We start from the raw sequence: 25,204 nt of genomic DNA, 5'->3' as shown, positions 1-25,204 counted from the left end.
CCGTCAGAGCTGCCCGTCTGCCAAGCACCGTCAGAGCTGCCCGTCTGCCAAGCACCGTCAGAGCTGCCCGTCTGCCAAGCACCGTCTGAGCTGCCCGTCTGCCAAGCACCGTCTGAGCTGCCCGTCTGCCAAGCACCGTCTGAGCTGCCCGTTTGCCAAGCACCGTCTGAGCTGCCCGTCTGTCCCGAGCCGTCAGAGCTGCCCGTCTGTCCCGAGCCGTCAGAGCTGCCCGTCTGTCCCGAGCCGTCAGAGCTGCCCGTCTGTCCCGAGCCGTCAGAGCTGCCCGTCTGTCCCGAGCCGTCAGAGCTGCCCGTCTGTCCCGAGCCGTCAGAGCTGCCCGTCTGTCCCGAGCCGTCAGAGCCGCCCGTCTGTCCCGAGCCGTCAGAGCCGTCCGCCAGACAGGATCAGCCAGACCCGTCCGCCAGACAGGATCAGCCAGAGCCGTCCGCCAGACAGGATCAGCCCGAGCCGTCCGCCAGACAGGATCAGCCCGAGCCGTCCGCCAGACAGGATCAGCCCGAGCCGTCCGCCAGACAGGATCAGCCCGAGCCGTCCGCCAGACAGGACCAGCCCGAGCCGTCCGCCAGACAGGATCAGCCCGAGCCGCCCGCCAGCCATGAGCAGCCAGAGCCGCCCGCCAGCCATGAGCAGCCAGAGCCGCCCGCCAGCCATGAGCAGCCAGAGTCGTCCGCCAGCCAGGATCTACCAGAGCCACCAAAGCGGGTATTGACAATGGTGGAGTGGGGGCCACGTCCCGCACCCGAGCCGCCTCCATAATAAGGCCCACCCCGGACCCTCCCCTTCAATGTCAGGTTGTGCGGTCGGAGTCCGCACCTTTGGAGGGGGGGGGTACTGTCACGCCCTGGCCTTAGTATTCTTTGTTTTCTTTATTATTTTAGTTAGGTCAGGGTGTGACATGGGAAGTTGTGTGTTTTGTCTAGTTTAGGGTGTGTGTATTGTTTAGGTGGTTTTGTATAGTGTATGGGGTTGTGTTCAGGAGAGAGGTCTAGGAAAGTCTATGGTTGCCTGGTTTGGTTCTCAATCAGAGACAGCTGGTTATTGTTGTCTCTGATTGGGAGCCATATTTAAGGCAGCCATAGGCTTTAGGTAATTGTGGGTAATTGTCTATGTTCTATGTTGCATGTGTGCACTTAGTTCGTTTTAGCTTCACGATCGTTTGTTTTGTTCATTTTGTAAGTGTTTGTTTTTTCCCTTCATTAAAAGAAGATGTATTTTTCACACGCTGCGTTTTGGTCCTCTCTTCCACGTCAAGACGATCGTGACAGAATTACCCACCAAACAAGGACCAAGCAGCGTGTCAAGCAACAGCGATCGCAGGATTACAGGAATTGGGAAGAAATTCTGGACAGCGGAGGACCCTGGGCACAACCGGGAGAATATCGCCGCCCCAAAGCTGAGCTGGAGGCAGCGAAAGCAGAGAGGCGCCGGTATGAGGAGGCAGCACGGCAGCGCGGCTGGAAGCCCGAGAGGCAGCCCCAGAAATTTCTTGGGTGGGGGCACTTGGAGCAGTCGGCGAAGTTGAGGGGTGAGTCTGAGATTGTCGAGGAGTTATTGGACAGATTGGAGGAGAGTGAACGGAGGGGAGATTATGAGACATTCGAGGAGTTGTTGACGAAATTGGAGGAGAGTGAAGAGAGAGAGCTGTTGGTTTGGCAGAGTATGCACGGCATTCGCCCTGAGGAGCGTGTTAGCTGTCCGATGCCACCTGTGTCAGTTCCTCGTACTCGGCCTGAAACTTGTGTTAAAGTTCCGGAAGATTTGATGCCGGCTATACACACCAGGTCTCCAGTAAACCTTCACAACCCGGTGTGTCCTGTTCCTGCTTCTTGCACTCATCCTGAGGTGCGTGTTCTCAGCCCGGTACCACCAGTACCGGTACCACGCACCAGGCCTATAGTGCACCTCGACAGTCCAATACGCCCTGTTCCTCTTCCCCGCACTCGCCCTGAGGTGCGTGTCCTCGGCCCAGTACCACCAGTGCCAACACCACGCACCAAGCTTCCTGTGCGTCTCCAGAGTCCAGTACGTCCTGTCCTCCTCCCCGCACTAGCCTTGAGGTGCGTGTCTCCAGTCCGGTACCACCCGTTTCGGCACCACGCACCAAGCCTCCTGTGCGTCTTCAGAGTCCTGTACACACTGTTCCTTCTTCCCGCACTAGCCCTGAGATGCGTGTCCCCAGCCCGGTACCACCAGTGCCGACACCACGCTCTAGGCCTAATGTGCGTCTCCAGGGTCCAGTATGCCCTGTTCCTTCTCCCCGCACTAGCCCTGAGATGCGTGTCTTCAGCCCGGTACCACCAGTGCCGACACCACGCTCTAGGCCTAATGTGCGTCTCCAGGGTCCAGTATGCCCTGTTCCTTCTCCCCGCACTAGCCCTGAGATGCGTGTCCCCAGCCCGGTACCACCAGTTCCGGCACCACGCACCAGGCTTACAGTGCGCCTCAGCCGGCCAGAGCTGCCCGTCTGCCAAGCACCGTCAGAGCTGCCCGTCTGCCAAGCACCGTCAGAGCTGCCCGTCTGCCAAGCACCGTCAGAGCTGCCCGTCTGCCAAGCACCGTCTGAGCTGCCCGTCTGCCAAGCACCGTCTGAGCTGCCCGTCTGCCAAGCACCGTCAGAGCTGCCCGTCTGCCAAGCACCGTCAGAGCTGCCCGTCTGCCAAGCACCGTCAGAGCTGCCCGTCTGTCCCGAGCCGTCAGAGCTGCCCGTCTGTCCCGAGCCGTCAGAGCTGCCCGTCTGTCCCGAGCCGTCAGAGCTGCCCGTCTGTCCCGAGCCGTCAGAGCTGCCCGTCTGTCCCGAGCCGTCAGAGCTGCCCGTCTGTCCCGAGCCGTCAGAGCCGCCCGTCTGTCCCGAGCCGTCAGAGCCGCCCGTCTGTCCCGAGCCGTCAGAGCCGTCCGCCAGACAGGATCAGCCAGAGCCGTCCGCCAGACAGGATCAGCCCGAGCTGTCCGCCAGACAGGATCAGCCCGAGCCGTCCGCCAGACAGGATCAGCCCGAGCCGTCCGCCAGACAGGATCAGCCCGAGCCGTCCGCCAGACAGGATCAGCCCGAGCCGTCCGCCAGACAGGATCAGCCCGAGCCGTCCGCCAGACAGGATCAGCCCGAGCCGTCCGCCAGACAGGATCAGCCCGAGCCGCCCGCCAGCCATGAGCAGCCAGAGCCGCCCGCCAGCCATGAGCAGCCAGAGCCGCCCGCCAGCCATGAGCAGCCAGAGTCGCCCGCCAGCCATGAGCAGCCAGAGTCGCCCGCCAGCCATGAGCAGCCAGAGTCGCCCGCCAGCCATGAGCAGCCAGATCGCCCGCCAGCCATGAGCAGCCAGAGTCGCCCGCCAGCCATGAGCAGCCAGAGTCGTCCGCCAGCCAGGATGGCGGACGAAGAAAAATAGTACATTGTGCTTTTAAAAGTTGTGTGTTATAGACGGGTTGGTTGTTTAGCAACCAAACAGACACGTGTACAACTATGGAGTACAACAGACTGGGTTGGCTTAGATTGTTGACAACATGTAAACTATATTTAGTCTCCAATGTTTGAAAATATAAATACATTTGCTCATTGAGCACTTGTTGTCTCTCAAATACATTGTTACAGTTGTTGGTTAGCTGGGTAGAATTTTTTTGGGGGCATATTAGCAAATAACAGCAACAAAAAATACACAATATCAAGTACATAAAACTTGCTTAAATGAGCCACCTACGATTCCCCACATGGCAGCTTCGTGTCGTTGTTGCTAGATATCTGGCCATCCAGAATCACGACAACACACGGCCTTCTGCCCCATTGAAGCGTGCAAAGAATGCATAAATGGTATATTTTCCAACCTACCATCTCCACAAACTTCGTTCAACAGTATTTATAGGCTACAAATGGTATAAATCAGGGATGGGCAACTTTGATGGGGGTGGAGGCCACAAAAGAAAATCATCACAGTGGCTCAGAGGTCTGCATACCCACATCCATACCCACACATGTAGTCAGAGCCGGCCCTATCCTTTTGGGGGCCCTAAGCTATATATTGTTTCCCCCACCTTGCGAGCACAATATTTTAGGTCTCCCCTCTTGACAGTGGAGAGACAAAATGTAGGTTTTGGAGGTAATTTCCTGCAACTCTACACATTTTGCCATGGGGGCGTAGAGACAAGGTTGCAGTTTAAAGCAAGTTTGCTTCAAATCCACACATTTATCCCGTGGGTGGAGAGAAAAATTTGCAGTTTTATAGCTAGTTTCCTGCAATTCTACACACTTTGCCATAGGGTGGAGAGAAATGTTTACAGTTTTTAATATGATATCTGAGTGAGAGTGACTAACAAAATCAATGGGGTCCCCTCGGTGGGTAATTCGACCATGATTACTACAAACTGTTTGCTCTACAGTCCCTTCTACAGAATAAGGCCTGCTCAAGAGACCTGTACTTAACACCACTTTTTCAACAGCAGCAACACATACAGTGCATTCGAAAAGTATTCAGACCCCTTGACGTTTTCCACATTTTGTTACATTACAGCCTTATTCTAAAGTTAATTAAATTGTTTCCCCCCCCCCTGATCAATCTACACACAATACCCCATAATGAGAAAGCAAAAACAGGTTTTTAGAAATTTTGGCAAAATTATTACAAATAAAAAACTGAAATATCACATTACATAAGTATTCAGACCATTTACTCAATACTTTGTTGAAGCTCCTTTGGCAGCAATTACAGCCTCAAGTCTTCTTGGGTATGACGCTACAAGCTTGGCACACTTGAATTTGGGGAGTTTCTCCCATTCCTCTCTGCAGATCCTCTCAAGGTCTGTCAGGTTGGATGGGGAGCGCCGCTGCACAGCTATTTTCAGGTCTTTCCAGAGATGTTCGTTCAGATTCAAGTCTGGGTTCTGATTGGGCCACTCATTCAGAGACTTGTCCCGAAGCCACTCCTGTGTTGTCTTGAGTGTGTGCTTAGGGTCGTTGTCCTGTTGGAAGTTGAACCTTCACCCCAGTCTGAGGTCCTAAGCGCTCTGGAGCAGGGTTTCAACAAGGATCTCTCTGTACTTTGCTCCGTTCATCTCTTCCTCGATCCTGACTAGACTCCCAGTCCCTAACGCTGAAAAACATCCCCACAGCATGATGTGGCCACCACCATGCTTCACTCTAGGAATGGTACCAGGTTTCCACCAGACCTGACGCTTGGCATTCAGGCCAAAGAGTTAAATCTTGGTTTCATCAGACTAGAGAATCTTGTTTCTCCTTGTCTGAGAGTCTTTAGGTGCATTTTGGCAAAGTCCAAGTGGGCTATCATGTGCCTTTTACTGAGAAGTGGCTTCCATCTGGCCAACCTACCATAAATGTCTGATTGGTGGAGTGCTGCAGAGAGGGTTGTCCTTCTGGAAGGTTCTCCCATCTCCACAGAGGAAATCTGGAGCTCTGTCAGAGTGACCATCGTGTTCATGGTCACCTCCCTGACCAAGGCCCTTCTTCCCCGATTGCTCAGTTTGGCCGGGCGGCCAGCTCTAGGAAGAGTCTTGGTGTTCCCAAACTTCTTCCATTTAAGAATGATGTAGGCCACTGTGTTCTTTGGGACCTTCAATGCTGCAGACATCTTCTGGTACCCGACCCCAGATCTGTGCCTTGGCACAATCTTATCTTGGAGCTCTACAAACAATTCCTTCGACCTCATGGCTTATATTTTTCTCTGACATGCGCGGTCAACTGTGGGACCTTATGTAGGCAGTTGTGTGCCTTTCCAAATCATGTCCAATTAATTGAATTTACCACAGGTGGACTCCAATCAAGTTGTAGAAACATCTCAAGGATGATCAATGGAAACAGGACGCACCTGAGCATAATTTCGAGTCTCATAGGAAAGGGTCTGAAAACGTATGTGAATAAGGTATTTCTGTTTTTAATACATTTGCAAACATTGCTAAAAACATTGTTTTGCCCTTGTCATTGTGGGGTATTGTGTGTAGATGTATGAGATGTTTTATTTATTTAATTCCTTTTAGAATACGGCTGTAACGTAACAAAATGTGGAAAAAGCTAACGGGTCTGAATACATTCCGAAGGCACTGTATATTTCAAGGAACATGGTGTAGAGTTTAAATGTAAGTATTTCGGGGAAGTAACACCCAACCTAACAAAAGTAGCAAATATCACAGTCACAAAGAGTAAAGAGGAACTAAACTATTTATGACTACATGCATTTCCATTACAACTACACAATGACACTGAAATTCATCTGACAGTTTACACATTACTGATACTTTATCAGGCATTGTTGCAACACATTTCGTCCATTTCAGGCTGTGATCAGCTGCATTATTACCATGTCTTCTTGTTCTTAAGTCAACATAATGTAACGGTGAAAGAGGCATCATCACTCTTCAAAAGTGGGTCTGATATGTCTGTATACGTGAAAGATTGTGGTATAGAACCATCACAAAAATATATTGAATACAACCCAGTAGCCTCTAACGTTGATAATAAAGGGATTACCTAGTCAGTTGCACAGCTGAACGCATTCAACCAAAATGTGTCTTCTGCATTTAACCCTACCCTGCATATTCCTACCCTTTGCCGGCCCCTTAGATTCAAACCAGCAAACGTTCGGTTACTGGCCCAACACTCTTAACTGCTAGGCTACCTGCCGCCCATAATAAGTGCATTTAGTACACTATACTTACTATAGTTACTATGTCAGTTGAAATAGAATATGTCAGTTACTACAGAACATGGCAGTACCCTTTTTGCAGCAGACCTTTCGTATTGGGTACAGGGCTTAATTTCTCAGACCACAGAGGGCATCAAAAACAGTGAGACTGTCACGTTCTGATCATAGTTCTTGTGTGTTTTGCTTGTTTTATTGTTGGTCAGGACGTGAGCTGGGTGGGCATTCTATGTTGTGTGTCTAGTTTGTCTGTTTCTATGTTTGGCCTAATATGGTTCTCAATCAGAGGCAGGTGTTTTGTGTTGTCTCTGATTGGGAATCATATATAGGTGGCTTGTTTTGTGTTGGTTTGTGGGTGGTTGTTTCCTGTCTTTGTGTTTTCTCTGCACCAGATAGGGCTGTATCGGTTTGCCACATTTATTATTTTGTATCGTGTTAAGTGTTCACTGTTTATCGTTTTATTAAACATGTTGAGCACTGGCTACGCTGCGGGTTGGTCTGATCCCTGTTACACCCTCTCTTCTCGTGAAGAGAGGGAAGGCTGCCGTTACAGAGACTATTGCCAGCTTGTCTCTATCCAATGCAAGGCATTCTCCATATAATTCACATGCACATGTTACAAACAGCCAATCTTGAAATATGTACACATTTTCTAATAGAAATCTTATAGAAACTTTCTTATAGTGAAATAAAGCTGCATCTGAATATACAAGGCAAGGGGATTGCAGTGTTGATCAAGGTTGGTTGATTGGTGTGGATTGGTGGGGTTTGATTGGTTAGTTGATGTGTTTGGGTTGATTATGGTCTAGATACAGTACAGTATGGCTGGGTGGTATGCAGTACAGAGGGACTTCCTGGATTGCTGCACCAGGTTAGAGGGAGGAGTAACAGACTGGGGACATGAAGTGACAGTTCACACCCATCAGAGACTCACACAGGGCTCACAGTCAATAGGAAGAGAGAGCACACAGAGAGAGGTAATGTGCTGATTCAGTCTTATTCTCTGCATGGATCAAAAGACAAGCTAATGAACCACTATATATTTTTGTCTCGTTACATTGAATGACTGTTAAAACTTGATTATGGCTATGTAATGTAATGGTAATATTATTAATTTATGGAATTAAAACACATTGCTTCATAAGGCTTTAAATAGCATAGGAATACATATTTATGAATGTAGTTCAATATATTTATGAGCAATTGTGAAGAAAGCATTCATATGAACTGTGACCATAAATGTTTCTTTGACATCCTCTCTATGCATTACAGCAAAATACATCTTAGTTGAATAAAAGTGCTAAGAAGATTGTTATGAATGCCAATGTAGCACTCATAAAGGTGTAATGAAATATTCATATCCGATGTGTATTGCTATATGTTGTTATTATCACAACACCATTTCATATTCTATTTCACACTCGTCTCCTGCTCCAGACCAGTAGACAGAGACAGAGATAGTGACCATTAGAGAAAGAGGAGAGAGACCCCGGTGTTGTGGTTGATTCATAGAGGCAGTAGAGGCAGGATGTGGGTCCTCATCTGGGCAGCTCTACTTCTCTCTCTGACAGAGAGAACCACATGCCAAAGTAAGGTCCCTTTTATCACTACTATTGTTAGTATACATATGGAATATATCCCAACAGATACTATGTCATATTTTTTTTTTACGAACAAGTTAAGTAGTATCAGTGCTTCTTGTATTACTCATGACTGTATTCATTTCCCTCCGTCAGATAAGACCTCTGCAGCACCAATCAACATCACCTTCAGTCCAGCAGAGATAACACCACAGGCTGGACTATGTGCTGTTATTCCATGTTCGTTCACTCACCCTGATGACTTCACTGCTCGCACAGCAATATGGTTTAAATGCCCTGATGCACAATGTTCTATGAAAGTCGACATGGACCCTATTTTCCACTCAAAGAATTCCTCTATAGCTCAGGAGGGTTATAGAAGGCGAGTGTCACTACTGGAGACAGACCTGACAAAGAAGAACTGCAGTATAACCTGTCTAGGACTGGGGTGCCGCTAGCGGCACCCCCCCCCAACATTCCACTGAAAAGGCAGAGCTGCGAAATTCAAAAAAAATATATTTTTTAAATATTTAACTTTCACACATTAAAGTCCAATACAGCTAATGAAAGACACAGATCGTGTGAATCCAGCCAACATGTCCGATTTTTAAAATGTTTTACAGGGAAGACACAATATGTAAAGATATAAATCTATTAGCTAAACTCATTAGCATAAGACACCATCTTTTATTTGTCCACCAACACCAGTAGCTATCACCAATTCGGCTAAACTAAGATATTGATAGCCACTAACCAAGAAAAAACCTCATCAGATGACAGTCTGATAACATATTTATGGTATAGGATAGGTTTTGTTAGAAAAATGTGCATATTTCAGGTAGATGTCATAGTTTACAATTGCACCCACCGTCACAAATGGACTAGAATAAATATATAGAGCAACGTGTTTACCTAATTACTAATCATCAAACATTTCGTAAAAATACACAGCATACACTAATCGAAAGACACAGATCCTGTGAATACAGACAATATTTCAGATTTTCTAAGTGTCTTACAGCGAAAACACAATAAATCGTTATATTAGCATACCACATATGCAAACGTTACCAGAGCATTGATTCTAGCCAAAGAGAGCGATAACGTAAACATCGCCAAAATATATTAATTTTTTCACTAACCTTCTCAGAATTCTTCAGATGACACTCCTGTAACATCACATTACAACATACATATACAGTTTGTTCGAAAATGTGCATATTTAGCCACCAAAATCATGGTTAGACAATGACAAAAGTTGCCCAGCTGGTCAGACAATGTCGTGCGCCATATTAGACAGTGATCTAGTCGTATACATAAATACTCATAAACGTGACTAAAAAATATAGGGTGGACAGCGATTGATAGACAATTTAATTCTTAATACAATCGCTGATTTACATTTTTTAAATTATCCTTACTTTTCAATACAGTTTGCGCCAAGCGAAGCTACGTCTAGCAAGATGGCGTCATAAGCGATTAACATTTCTCGACAGAAACACGATTTATCATAATAAATTGTTCCTACTTTGAGCTGTTCTTCCATCAGAATCTTGGGCAAAGAATCCTTTCTTGGGTCTAATCGTCTTTTGGTCGAAAGCTGTCCTCTTGCCATGTAGAAATGCGCATTGCGTTCGGCATGAACTGGAACCGTGCCCAGAGATTCACAGTGTCTCAGAAATAAATGTCCCAAAATCGCACAAAACGGATATAAATTGCTATAAAACGGTTTAAATTAACTACCTTATGATGTTTTTAACTCCTATAACGAGTAGAAACATGACCGGAGAAATATAACTGGCTACACTAATGCTTGGAAAAAGAGTAGGTCGGTGTCCACCGCGCGCCTGACGCATCTGGAAAAGAGTTCCTACCTACACGTGTTTTTGTTTTATAGGGGCTGTGATTGCGCAATCGATACCATTCAAATCGTCATCACGTAAAGGCATCCAGGGGAAGACGTAAGCAGTGTCTGTATACTCATAGCAATAACAGTGGCCTTTTAACTGACTCCAGATCAGGGGCCAAAATGTGTGAAATCTGACTCCATGTCAGGGAAATTGCTGTAGAATGAGTTCTGTTCCACTCAGAGACAAAATTTCAACGGCTATAGAAACTAGAGACTGTTTTCTATCCAATAATAATAATAATATGCATATTGTACGATCAAGAATTTAGTAGGAAGCCGTTTCAAAAATTACACGATTTCCATAAATAGTGACAACAGCACCCCCTAGCCTCAAAAGGATAATCATCAACGACATCGCTAAGACTGATGACGGAGACTATCAATTAAGACTGTCCGGACCATTGAACATGGGAAATAGAAGTAAATTTACATCCCCAGAGAAAGTTAAAATTGCAGTGAAAGGTACAGCATGACTATTACTGTTAGTTACAGTGACATGAGTATTACTTTAGTGTAATTAATCATGTACACTGACTGCAACATACTTAGATCCAATTTACAAAGCCCAAGATTCCCCAAGTCTCCCATTTCAAAGTGTTTATTTTTCTAAACCAGCACTATGATTTCATACTTTATATGAGTATATGTTTCTGCTATTTTCTACATGGATACAAAATCCATGTTATAGCGTGACTTAAATGTAAAGGTAAATTCCTATTGAGCCGACATGTGCATTTACCATGAATACGGGAGCATTCCCTCTAAATGTAAATCACGCTATTGTGCGGATCTTCCACGATCCTGATTGAATCTAGGCCTCAGTCTGTGTTTCTATTTCCTGTCTCCAGCTCTGACCCAGAAGCCCTCAGTGTTGACTCCTCCTCTGACAGAAGGAGAACCAGCTTCTCTGACCTGCACTGCCCCGGGGATCTGCTCTGGAACTCCTCCTAACATCACATGGACATGGAGAGGGACAGGAGACAACATCACTGCGCTCAGAGACAACACCACTATACAAAAGAGAGAGGATCTGACCAACGTCACAACAACCCACTTCTCAACTTTGAACTTTACACCTTCAGCAGAGCACCACACCACCAAGGTCAAGTGCCAAGTGACATTCAAAGGGAACATCACCACTGAGGAGACAGTGACTTTGAATGTGACTCGTAAGTAGCCTACATCATCTGACCTTACTTTGAACAACCCAACCTTTTGTTGTGCTTCAACAGTTATTTTTCATGACCATGATTAACTGATTATATACTTTATTTTCTAGATGTGAAGGAACCCAAGATCTCTGGTAGTAACACAGTGAGAGAGGGTGATACCCTGAATCTGTCTTGCTTTGTTGACAGCTACCCACCACCACCATCTATCACCTGGAGTAAGAATGGGACAACAGCTTTGGAACAGAATAACTCTAGACTGGCCGCTCTTACCATCTCTAACATGACAAGAGAACATGCAGGGGAGTATGTGTGTAAAGCTCAACACCTCAACAGGACTCTGACAGCTTCCATTGTTGTCACTGTGATGTGTGAGTACAAACAACACTGTACAAACCTGATTAAAATAGCTTGAAACATGTTTACTTGAAATTGTCCATGATATCTCTTCCCCCTCTGTCTCTCTTTAGACCATCCAGTGATTCTCAATGCTTCTGGGTGTGTCATCCAGGCCAAGGTCATGACTTGTCTGTGTGTCAGTCAGGGGGTCCCCTTACCTCTCATAGGCTGGCTTAACACTGAGGAGTACTCCCTCACTAAATCAGTGTTGATGTCCTCAGTGAACACCACCATCAGGATGCATGTCGGAAACCACACCAACACTACTGTGGAGTGTGTCAGCACAAATGAAGTGGGCAGAGTGAGAGAGAAGCTGCAAGTCACCCAAAAAGAGAGCCAAGGAAAGCAAGGAGGTAAAGGTATAAGTTGTTACTTTGTTAGAGAGCAACAGCTTCCCAATCCCACCCAATATGTATGCAGCATAGAGGTTTTATATGCTTTGAGTGAGAAAATATAATGTTATTATTTCATTTAAAAAGAAAATCAAAGGATACAAAGTATTGTGAGCCACTCCTAAAAACATACATGCTTTGTTCTCTTCATAGAGGAAGTGTCTAAAGACATCTTGGCTATACTGTTGAACCCACCACTGATTGCTGCATTTGCGATTGGTGCAGCCTTCTCAGCCACCATCTGTTGTATCTTCCTGTGTTTGACAGGGAAATGTAAAAGGTACATGCATTCTATTACTGAAGTACAGTTAGTGTTACATGAGTGTTGGTGATTGTCTTTAGAAATTCATATTTGCTATCAAGAGTATCAGATATGTCAAAAGTTACAATGCCTTGCACCATGTTGTAATGGAGGTGCTTGCTAAATCCTCCAACATATAGTTATTGAGACATTTTATTTATAATATTTTCCCTAGATGTAAAGAGAGGATCCCAAAGGACTCAGACTCCAAAAGCCCTTTAACGAACCTGGCGATGGTGGCATGTGAAGACCAACAGGTGCAGTACCAGTTTCCTTCTTCATTCAGCTTCACCAACATTCTGTTAGCATTGACAGCATAAACAGATCTTGGACCACCAAGCGAACAAGATTCCTAACACAGTGCTTTCTGTAATCGACTCCCTAGACGGATGCAGGACAGGCTGTGCGGGGCGAACAGACCCCTCTGCAGGTGGTGCTGATGGAGGGAGCTGAAAACACAGAACCCCAGACCAGTGGAGCTGCAGGAAACTCTGCCAAAGGGGATGTGCACTACGCCACTATCAACTACTCCCTACTGAAGAAGAAGACTCCTGAGGAGGCAGAGAAGGAGACCACCACCACAGAGTCAGAGTACGCCAAAATCAAACGAGAGAAGAAGAAAGAAGGGGATGAAGATGGAGGAGAGGGTAGTGGAGTGATGGACGAGGAGGAGACTGAGCCAGCAGCAGAGACAGATGAGGATACAACGCTTTACTCCAACGTCAAGGCTATTATGGGTGGTGGTGAGTGACACAGCAATTTCGCTAGAAACGTGAGGGATAGCATGCAGTATTATATAGCCATGTGTTCTTATATCATTTCCTGAATCCAGATAGAAAGTTTTATGTTGATAATGGGACTTTTGTTCAACTGAAACTACTGTAGTTTTGGTGTTGTTTCCTCATGTGCTGAATCCAGTTTGAATGTTTTACGATAGTACAGAGATGTTGTTTAATAACTGAAACTACTGTAGTTAATAGTTTTGGTAAATGCTTTATTTTACAGCCCTGTGTCAGATGGTACTGTATGTATCTGGTGGTTGTACATTTTCAATAAGAATATTTTCTAGTTGTACAAAAAAGGAAATTTTGGTAATGTTTTGTAATGTTTTTCAAGGAAGTGTCATTTTACTTTTGTAACGATTGTGTTTTGTCACCATGAGGAAGGATTGACAAAGATGTGGTTTGGAAAAGTAAAGAGGTCAAACCATTTCTTTTTTTTCTCCTCTTTCCTTTCATTTTTGCATTTTGATTTGACAAGTGGGTGGGGATATTAGGTAGTATGTGTGGATGTAATCAATATATTTCTGTAAATAGAATACTGATACACTGGCGAAAATGTTGGCAAAATGTTATTTAAGAATTCTCATTTTGAGCTAGCCAGAGAGCTCAAAGGAAATGAATCAAGAAAAAAAGTACATTGTGCTTTTAAAAGTTGTGTGCTATAGACGGGTTGGTTGTTTAGCAACAAAACAGATGTGCGCACAACTATAAGGTAAAACAGACGGGTTGGCTTAGATTGTTGACAACATGTAAACTATATTTAGTCTCCAATGTTTAAAAATATAAAAATCATTTGTACAATGAGCACATGTTTTTTCTCAAATACATTGTTAGTTGTCTGGTTAGCTAGGTAGCATTTTATTTTGTGCCAAATTAGCAAATAACACACAAAAAAAATACATTTCACGAACAACATAAAACTTGCTGAAACGAGCCACCTACAATTCCCCACATGGCAGCATTGTGTTGTTGTTGCTAGATATCTGGCCATCCAGAATCACCACAACACACGGCCTTCTGCCCCATTGAAGCGTATCGTTTTAATGACATTGTCAGCTAACCCGTATATGAGAATATTTTTCTATTCATAAGTGTGCATTATTGCAGTATTGTTTTACATTGAGGCACTAGCTCACTTCATCTTTTTTTTGTATTTTCATTTGTTTGTTCTCTGAAACCTGTTAAAAGAATGTATAAATAGTATTTTTTCCAACTTACCATATTTCATTCAACAGTAATTATAGGCTACCAATTGTATAAATCAGGAATGGGCAACTTTGATGGGGGTGGAGGCCACAAGAAAAAAATCATCACAGGGGGCCGCAGTGGCTCAGAGGTCTACATACCCACACATGAAGTCAGAGCCGGCCCTATCCTTTTGGAGGCCCCAAGTTAAATGTTGTTTCCACCACCTTGCGAGCACAACATTTTACGTCTCCCCTCTTGAGGGTGGAGAGAAAAAAATGAGGTTTTAGAGTTAATTTCCTGCAATTCTACACATTTTGCCATGGGGTGTAAAGAAAAGGTTGCAGTTTTAAAGCAAGTTTGCTTCAAATCCACACATTTTCCCATGGGGCGGAGAGAAAAATGTGCAGTTTTATAGTTAGCCTCCTGCAATTTTACACATTTTGCCATAGTGTGAAGAGAAATGTTTGCAGCTTTTAATATGATCGCTGAGTGAGAATGACTAACAAAATCAATGGGGCCCCCTCGGTCGATAACTCAACCATGATAACTACAAGTTTAGATAGCTGGCCGCTAGACTAACTTACCAATCTTTTTTTTTTTGCTGACATGGGCTAATTGAGTAACTATCAGTGACTGACATAACAAGAGAGAAACTGCTGATGCACAACCAAATTTCGAAATTACACCTTGTTTATTCTACTATTCTAACTCTCAACAGTAAGCTGAGACCCTGACTGAGTTCCCCTCATCATCTTTGATGACAACAACCGTTTTTTTGTTTTTGTACCATCATCTTTGAAATGCAAGAGAAAGGTCATGATGTATTATTCCAGCCCGGGTGCAATTGAGATATTGGCCTCTAGATGGCAGCAGTGTACGTGCAAAGTTTTAGTCTGATCCAATGAACCATTGCATTTATGTTCAACATTTTGTATCTAGACTGCCGAAATGTACCTAATTTCTTTATTAATAACTTTTCATGTTCAAAACTGTGCACTCTCTTCAAGCAATAGCATGGTATTATTTCACTGTAATAGCTACTATAAATTAGACAGTGCAGTTAGTTTAACAAGAATTTAAGCTTTCTGCCAATATCAGATATGTCTATATCCTGGGAAATGTTCTTGTTACTTACAACCTCATGCTAATCGCATTAGCCTATGTTAGCTCAACTGTCCCGCAGAGGACCCACCAATCCTGAAGAAGTTTTTAACCCATAGGAAGTCCCACCCAGTTGACTACTTCAAAAATAGTTTAAGTCCTCAATGGCTCTGCCTGTGCTACAACCGGCCTTTGGGCTCTAGAGTCCACTATCCAGTGGCGACCCGTCTTTCAGGGCAGGTGGGGCAGAGCCTTACCTGTTTAGCAAAAAAAAAAATATTTACATATTTTGCTGTTGCTTGTTTTGGATGTTATTTTGACATTAATACGTGTCACATATCAGTATGCAAACAATGTAAAAAAAAAAAAAGATAATTGAGTTAATAAACATGGTATCCTTTTTGCTTTCTTGAGTAAGGCAGCTCCAAAATGCAGGTGTTTCAGCCTAGCTCAGTCCTTTCTGTGGTGGTGGGGCAGCCAGCAGAAAATATGGAGCGTAGGGTTTGGTAATGTTCTCTAGTTAAGCCACAATTGGCTCAGTGTTCTGTCACACATGGGGACACTACGGCACCGAAAAATCTATGGGTAGAGCTCGAAAATTCAAGCCCATTGGGTGCTGCCATAGATTTACATTAGAAATTCCCATCCAAGAAGGCTCAAGGTCATTGGCTACAGATAAAATGATATCAAATCAGTGTCATGACGTTGGCCTGGGGGTAGGTTTATGACAGTCATAAATACCTCTTCCCCCCCTTTCCTCTTCCTACTCTACTGATGTGACATTAGAAAACCCCTTTGGTTAAAGAAGCCTTGAATTCAAATCCCCTGCTAGCAATTGCTAGCGTGAAATTACAGTGCACTGAATGGTGTTAGTTAGCTCGTCATTAACGTGACTAGCTAAGCCAGCAAACACTTGATTAATTTGCAGAAATAGGCTTTAAATACATTAACGGCAAAATAAATATGTACATAATCACATTCGCTAATGACTTTGGGATATATGAACCAGTTTTCAAAAGACACTATTGTGTTATACAGTTTTAAATAGTTTTTGTGTACAGAGTAAGGAGACATGAACCTGCCCTCAGAATATCTCTCTCGGACTGAAGAGGAGGCAGACCAACGTTCCAAATAGGGGAGAAGCACTCAAAACCCACTAGTTGTTCATTCAAGGAAAATAATATAACAAAGTTAAGTCTGAAGACCTCTCGTATTGCCAACCTTACGACAATGGCAGTAATTATTTTTATGAATTCGATAACACATAATGAAAGGAAACTTTATTAATATCACACTCTTTTCTGAAGTGAATGGTTTCACCCACCACTCTGACCACGAACGGCGATGTTCTTTGATATTACGTTGCACGCAGCGCGAGTCAGGTTGATGGAAACTCTACATTTTCACTTTGTCACAGTTGCTAACGAGTCTGTTTTGTTTCTAAACAACCAACCCATCTATTGAACCTCCTACAGTTTTGATAGCAGGCTTAGATGTCACTACTTATCTCCAAATTAAGCAGTTAGGGATAGTGTTGCCCAGACCTCAAGAGACAGATAAATATGTGTGTATTCTGGTGTTTGGACATGAATTGCCAATCAAGGATTAATTGAATTAAATCAATAAAGTGTTTAAGGGACAAATTACGTATTTCCTGCCTTGTTTACTATATCTGCATGCATATTGATAAGTTAACAACTATATGCTTAACAATAGTAAGACATTTCTATTCTACCAGTGCTGTGCTTCTGAGAAAGGATGGTTCCCCTTTAGCTCCCCGCAGCTGGTCTAGGGGTATAGTCAAGTACATGGGGCGACTCGGGATCGAGATAAACTTGAGGAACAGAAATCATCTTTGCTTCTGAGTTACTTGGTCACGTGGCATAAGACAAAGAGCCTCTGAGAGTGACCACAGTTCTTCAGTCCATCCTGTTCTTTTTGTATCTTCCAAGGGCACAGCTGTGTGGAGATATGAAGAGAACAGAGGCTAGCTTGAACAGAAAGGAGTAACGGAACTGGCGGCGTTATCACTTGTTTGTGCGCTAAGACCTCACACAGCCGATACACATAACCACAAGAAGAAAACAAGGTAGCTTATGATGCCCCGATCTGCCGGAAGGGTGGAACCAGCCATGACTAAGCATTTTTAGGTCTCCTATATAAGACCTCTGTATTTTCTGTATGATTAAGCTCTTGGTCTTACACTCGAGAGTGTGGGGTCGTCCAGCTTCATTACTGCAATTCTTATGAAATGAAGGTTGGTTGTTTGAAGAAATAACAAAGTCTCTCTCAGTTAGTTTTAAAATGTTTCTTAAATCATCCAGGATTGAAGCAGGTTTGTGGTGTTTGCTGTATGCCCTATGCTAATGACCATCCTCCAGTCTCCTGCAGCCATGACGGCAGATGTTGTACTGTATCTGACAGCCTGAACCTCCTGGAGACTTTCAAAGAGTCCATCGAGAACAACAAGCTCTACGTCAAAGATGTTGAGGAGGACCTCCTGATAAGCAGGATCAACCAGGCCGTGGCGGGTGACCAGGAGGCCAGAGAAGGCTGCCTTCATCAACACCCTCCGTAGACTGGGGTCTGATGATGAAGGGACCGCCCTCCACCTCTACACCACCACTCCAGAAGAGCTGGCCATCTACCCAACCCCAAACACCCAGACTTCTGCCTGTGGGACCTGCCACCCATGCCCGCAGCCTCGCCCTTTGACCCGGAGGCGTAAATGGAGCGGGTCAAGTTCCTGCTGTACAACATGGTGGTCATGGCGTTCACTCAGAGTCTCCAGGCCAACAGCGTGATGGAGTTCCTGGAGGCCCTCTCGGTGTAGAGGGACATGGTGTACCTCAGAGAAGGACACGGAGAAGAGCCTGGAAGAGAGACGGGAGGCCAGCCTGAAGGTGCTGAAGGCCCAGGGGGTGGCCCTGCCTAAGGTGTTCATGATGAGTCCCTCCTGTCTGGAGAAACTTGACTTCCCAAACCTCCTGGATGAGAGGGAGAGAGACCTCCCAGAGATCAGAGCCCACACTTTCCTCCTGGCCCTGACCACTCTCTCCCAAGCCCTGTGTCACCCAGAAGAAGGACGCCTTCAAGCCCCGGTGTGGGCGGTCACCTCGCTCTGTGGTGGGGTGTCAGACATCCCTGTGCCTCTGGCGGCCTGCATGGCGGATGCCAGCATGTGAGGATGCTCACCAAGGCCAGGGCCTCGCTCTGTTTGGATGACGAGTAGAGCGTTTGGCAGGGCAAAGTGGCGTGGACCCTATTTCATGAACATGATTAACTGACTGTGTGAGCACTTTGTTTTCTAAGCCTTGAAATAATTGAGACATGGATTGTGTATGTGTGCCATTCAGAGGGTGAATGGGTAAGACAAAATGTTTAAGTGCCTTTGAACGGGGTATGGTAGTAGGTGCCAGGCTCAAAATTAGGAATGTGTTCTTAATGTTTTGTACACTCAGTGTATTTCAGTGGTGGTCGGTGCCATTTAAGATGAGGGAGGACGCTCATTTTTTTCATGAGCATGGCCATATTCTATTACAGCATTTTTCATGACTCATTCATATTCTATTCACCCAGTTCAATGTAACAGCAATAGGTTTAGGCTACCTGATATAAAAATGTTCCCTATACCCATCATGAGGTTGCTATGATGTAGGTGCACACAGGTCGAGAATTTAGGTCGAGAATATAGGTTTAGGTTTGCGGCCGGGAGTCCGCACCTTTGGGGGGGGGGGGGGGGTACTGTCACGCCCTGACCTTAGTTATCTTTGTTTTCTTTATTATTTGGTTAGGTCAGGGTGTGACAAGGGGTGATTTGTTTAGTTTTTGTATTGTCTAGGGGTTTTTCTAGTCTAGGTGTTTATATGTTTATATGTCTATGGTTGCTTAGATTGGTTCTCAATCAGAGGCAGCTGTTTATCGTGTCTCTGATTGGGGACCATATTTAGGTAGCCATATTCCTTGGTTATTTTGTGGGTTGTTATTCTTTGTTTAGTTGCCTGTTCTGCACTAGCCATATTGCTTCACGGTTCGTTTTGTTGTTTTGTTTAGTTCTGTTCAGTGTTCTCTCTTTTATTAAAGAGGTATGTTCACTAATCACGCTGCGCCTTGGTCTCCTCATTATGACGACCGTGACAATATGTTGATTTATGACACTGAAATGCATTTGACAAAATTACTACACACTGCCGATTCTTTATCAGGAATTGTTGCCACCAATTTCTTCCTCTTCCGGCTGTGATCAGTTGCGTGATTATCATGACTCTTTATCAAGTCAGTAATGTAACAGTGAAAGAGTAATCATCACTCTTCAAAAGTGGGTCTGATATGTATGTTTTTATTTTTATTTAAGTAGGCAAGTCAATTAAGAACAAGTTCTTATTTACAATGACGGCCTACCCCGGCCGAACCCTAAACCGGACGATGCTGGGACAATTGTGCGCTGCTTGATTGGACTCCCAATCACAGCCGGTTGTGATATAGCCTGGAATCAAACCAGGGTCTGTAGTCACGCCTCTAGCACTGAGATGCAGTGCTTTAAACCGCTGCGTGACTAGGGAGTGAAATATGTTACTTGTTTTGAATAAGGTACAAATTAATCATTAAACACATTGAATACAGTCCAGTAAGCTCTGACATTGATAATAGGTGCATTCTGTAAAAACTCAGGAGAAGACCCAGATGCAGACAGTTTCGAAGTAACAAAAGTTTACTATAAAAACAGGGGGGGCAGGCAAACGACATGTCAAGGGCAGGCAGAGGTCAGTAGTCCAGTGCAGAGTCCGAAAGGTACAGAACGGCAGGCATTCTCAGGGCAGGCAGAGGTCAGTATTCCAGGGTGGTATGATAAGGTACAGAACGACAGGCAGGCTCGGGGTCAGGGCAGGTAGAATGGTCAAAAACTGGGAATGCTAGAAAACAGGAACTAGAGCCAGACAGGAGCACGGGAAAAACGCTTGTAGGCTTGACGAACCAAAACGAACTGGCAACAGACAACCAGAGAACACAGGTATAAGTACACTGGGGGTAATGGGGAAGATGGGCAACACCTGGAGGGGGGTGGAGACAAGCACAAAGACAGGTGAAATAGATTCAGGGTGTGACACATTCAGGGCCATAACTACATATGAGGAGACCTAGGTCCAGACATTTTGACTGCAACATAGGGACCAGAGAAATTCATGTTCATCACGCACCACTTTAGATCATTAGATGCTCCCAATAAAAATAAGTATCTGCAAAAACAAATCAATCGTTTTTTCCTCATTGGACCTGCGTTTACAATGTATCCAATTTCAGTTTGTGTGGTTGTTGGTTTAGCTTTCTGTAACTTGGTAGCAAGTACGGTCTGCATGTGTAGGCGCATATTGCGTCATGATTGCAAAGTGTCCCAATATATTTTCCAACTGTCCCGATATCTTTTCCAACTGTCTCGTTATATGGTTTTAATGTCCATTCTAGAACGCCCTTCTACCAAATAAGAAATAAATTTTCAACAATGCTGTGGTATAATATTCTATATCTGACTGGGTTCTAATTGCGCCTGCCTCTTTGCGAATGAGTGGAATCAGCAACAGTGGTTTGTTCTTTATGTTTGCTTACGTTCCCCGGATTTGCCTCCCAGGTTTGCATTTTTAGCAGCACATTCACCACTCTCTCAAATGGCTAAATCCGCCCTCTTGCAGCATAGGCTGAGGGCCTGAGATGTGAAACGAACAACCCCAGCTCAGAGTCGCCTCAAGTAGGCAACTGGAGAAGCTGCTGACAGTGTGTTTGGGAGATGATGGAAAAAAGGCAATTTTAAAACCATCCCGTGACTCATGCCTTGTCTACAGACATCCTCCTGTCATGGAAATACAACACCATGTCGTAGAAATTACCACCAGGGACACCTGTACACATGTCGATCAGGAGCTACTCCTGGGCAGTCCCGTTTGTTCTCTTATATACTACAGACAAGTCATAACTGCATGATTTAGCTTATTCATCATTCATAATTAATTCATCATTAACAAAGTTAACCATTTTCACTGTAGTGTCCAAAACGTCTTTCAAGCTGTCAGGCATTCCTTAGGCAGCAAGAGCCTCTTGGTGGATGCTGCAGTGTACCCAAGTGGCGTCGGGAGCAACTGCTTGTACGCGTGTTACCACTCCACTATATCTCCCTGTCATGGCTTTTGCGCCATCAGTGCAGATACCAACACATCTCGACCACCAAAGTCCATTTGATGTCACAAGACTGTCCAGTACTTTAAAAAATATCCTCTCCTGTTTTCCTGTTTTCCAGTGGTTTGCAGAAGAGCTTGATGCATGCCTAGCCCAAAGAGGTTAATTGATCCCCCATAAACGTAACGGACATATAACAGGAGCTGTGCCAGGCCCGACACGTCTGTTGACTCATCCAGCTGTAAAGCATAGAATTCACTGGCTTGTATGCGAAGAACTAATTGTTTCAAAACATCTCCTGCCATGTCACTGATGGGTTGTGAAACAGTGTTGTTTGATGAAGACATTGTCTGTATAGTTTTTTGGGCCTTTTCCCCAGCATTGTCCCAGCCATATCCGTGGCAGCAGCAGGAAGAATTAAGTCCTCCACAATAGTATGGGGCTTGCCTGTCCTAGCCACTCGGTAGCTCACTATAGAAGACTCTTCTAGCCCTTCTTATTAATGGTATCTGTTGCTTTTATACATGTCTTACTACTCGAAAGTCGTCTTAATTCTCGCTTAAAAAAACTCCCGTGGTTTATTTTTCAAATTGGCATGTTTTGTTTCTAAATGTCTGCGCAAGAGTGAAGGTTTCAGCGAGTTGTGAGATAGTACTTTTGCACATATAACACACTGTGGCTGAGGAAAGGCACTACTCCCAATATAAGTGAACCTCAAATCAATGTAGTTCTCATCATATTTGCGCCTCTTCGATGGTCCAACATCCCTGTCTGTTGTTCGGTGCTTTCCCGAGTAAAGGGGGTAGTAGCTCTTTGGCTGCATCAGATTCACAACTGTCAGTGATTACTGATGCTAGCATTGGATGTGCTCGTGGAAGCAGAACAACTTGTGTCGTCAACAGGTGCAGGTGTAGTATTGCTGGTAGTAGCAGTACTACCAGTAGAGCTGGTATGTGTCTCTATGGACGCGGGCCTTACTTTTTTAAAAACTATTTATAAATTTTCGAGCAAACGGAATGAGCAGCAGCTACGTTTGGCTACATACGGACCGTTAATGGAGTTCCCAAGAGAGAGTAACGGTTAATGTGATTGGATGTAAATTATTTGACTAGACTGCCTGTATTTGACATTGCGTTGTTATTTCACTGAACACTAGATGGTTTATTTGACTTTTGGCAGTGAAACGAGGCCATTCAGGCAAGAAAAAAGCCTCACCCAAATGTATAGCCCCGTTGGAAAATATAAATGGACTGTTTGAAAATGTGAAGAAATTATTATTATTATTATTATATATATTTTTTAAATGTGAATCACATTTTTATTTGGCGTACCCCCGACGACATTGCGCGTACCCCTGGGGTACGAGGCTTCTTCTCTCCAAGATCAGACCTTGAAACAGAAATCGTTCTCAAAACAAATCCCTTGGAGTACTGCAAAATTGCAGATAATGTCAGGGAGGATTTCAATCAGTAATTTGCATGAACACAGAAATTGGTTATTAGAAAAGCACAAACATAAAAATGTCCATCACACCCCAAACAAACAAAAACCAACTGTCTGAGAACTGGTAAATTTTCACTTATAGGCCTACAATCATTCAGGTGGCTAGCTGCCGGCAGGGACTTCTATTGCAGTAATGTTGAAGGGCTCTCTGTCTAGAATTACTTGGCCAGCTAGAAGGATGAAGTAAGAAGCTAACAGTAATAACTTTGCTTTACCGAGAGTAGGCTACTGAGACAGACAGTGATGTGGCACTCAGTGGTGAGGTTGTGGCAGGCTGCAATGCATGCAGGAGGAAGCAGAGGAGACAGAGAGAGAGAAGAAGAAGCAACCAGAGACAAATGTTAGTAAAATGCCTTGTGGTGTTCCCTGAGAAAATCTGTACTAATCTCATCATACAAGTTAGGAACTTCAAAAAATAAAATATATTTCAAATTGAACATCTCCACATGGCCTATACGTCCCTATAGGCAAAGGCCTACATTAAAATGCAATCAAAATGCCAACCATACAGTTCTAAAATGTCATACGTTTTCGCTTATCAGTAGGAAAACAAAAGGTTACATTTATAGGGTTAGGGTTCCCACACGGCCATATTTCCATATTACAGTGCTTGTTAACCCATTATCCACCTTTTTTACCGCTACATCACTGATATTATTACAGCATCATAAGTAATATTCTAATATTTCGTGTGAATGTGATAATACGATCATCTCTGTGCGCCATTGATATCTGTTTGTGCGGAGCTTGATTAGTAATGCCTAGGAATAAAAAACGTGAACACTATTGTTTGAGAAAAGCGATACACTATATAAACAAAAGTATGTGGACACCAATTCAAATTAGTGGCTATTTCAGCAACACCCATTGCTGAAAGGTGTATAAAATCGAGCACAAAGCCATACAATCTTCATACACAAACATTGACAGTAGAATGGCCCATACTGTGACTTTCAACGTGTTACCATCATAGGATGACACCTTTCCAACAAGTTAGTTTGTCAAATTTCTGCGCTGCTAGAGCTGCCCCGGTCAACTGTATATGTTGTTATTGTGAAGTGGAAACTTCTAGTAGCAACAATGGCTCAGCACTGAAGTGGTTGACCACACAAGCTCACAGACGAAGTGGTACAGTAGGCCACACAAGCTCAGAGAAGGGACCGCAGAGTGCTGAAGCGCGTAGCTCGTAAAAATCGTCTGTCCTCGGTTCCAACACTCACTACCGAGTTCCAAACGGCCTCTGGAAGCAACGTCAGCACAAGAACTGTTCGTCATGAGCTTCATGAAATGTGTTTCCATGGCCGAGCAGCCACACACAATTCTAAGATCCCCATGCGCAATGCTGGAGTGGTGCAAAGCTCGCCGCCATTGGACTCTGAAGCAGTGGAAACAAATTTTCTGGACTGATAAATCACCCTTCACCAGCTGGCAGTCCTACGGACAAATCTGTGTTTGGCTGATGCCAGGAGAACGCTACCTGCCCAAATGCATAGTACCAAGTGTAAAGTTTGGTTGAGGAGGAATAATGGTCTGTGGCTGTTTTTCATGGTTTGGGCTATATTAATGCTACAGCATACAATGACATTCTAGACGATTTTGTGCTTCCAAATTTGTGGCAACAGTTTGGAGAAGGCCCTTTCCTGTTTCAGCATGAAACTCACCATCCCCAGATGTTGTGCCCCCGTGCACAAAGCGAGGTCCATAGAGAAATGGTTTGTTGAGATCGGTGTGGAAGAACTTCTCTGGCCTGCACAGAGCCCTGACCTCAACCCCATCGAACACCTTTGGGATGAATTGGAACAGAGACTGCGAGCCAGGCTTAATCGCCAACGTTAGTGCCCTACCTCACTAATGCTCTTGTGGCTGATTGTTAAGTAATTCCCTGCAGCAATGTTCCAACATCTAGTAGAAATCCTTCCCAGAGTGGAGGCTGTTATAGCAGCAAAGGAGGGACCAACTCCATATCAATGCCCATGCTTTTGAAATTAGATGTTCAATGAAAAGGTGTCCACATACCTTTGGTAATGTATTGTATCTATGAAGAGTTGAT

At 44.5% G+C, this 25,204-nt stretch overlaps 1 pseudogene; it reads left to right on the top strand.

Moving 5' to 3' along the window:
- The first annotated feature begins 17,836 nt into the window (after positions 1-17,836).
- On the top strand, positions 17,837-24,339 carry LOC120042311 (annotated as a pseudogene).
- Positions 24,340-25,204: the final 865 nt, after the last annotated feature.

Source organism: Salvelinus namaycush, unplaced genomic scaffold (genome assembly GCF_016432855.1).
Source record: "Salvelinus namaycush isolate Seneca unplaced genomic scaffold, SaNama_1.0 Scaffold650, whole genome shotgun sequence".
In the NCBI taxonomy this organism is placed as follows: domain Eukaryota; kingdom Metazoa; phylum Chordata; class Actinopteri; order Salmoniformes; family Salmonidae; genus Salvelinus; species Salvelinus namaycush.
This window is presented reverse-complemented; position numbering and strand designations above follow the sequence as displayed.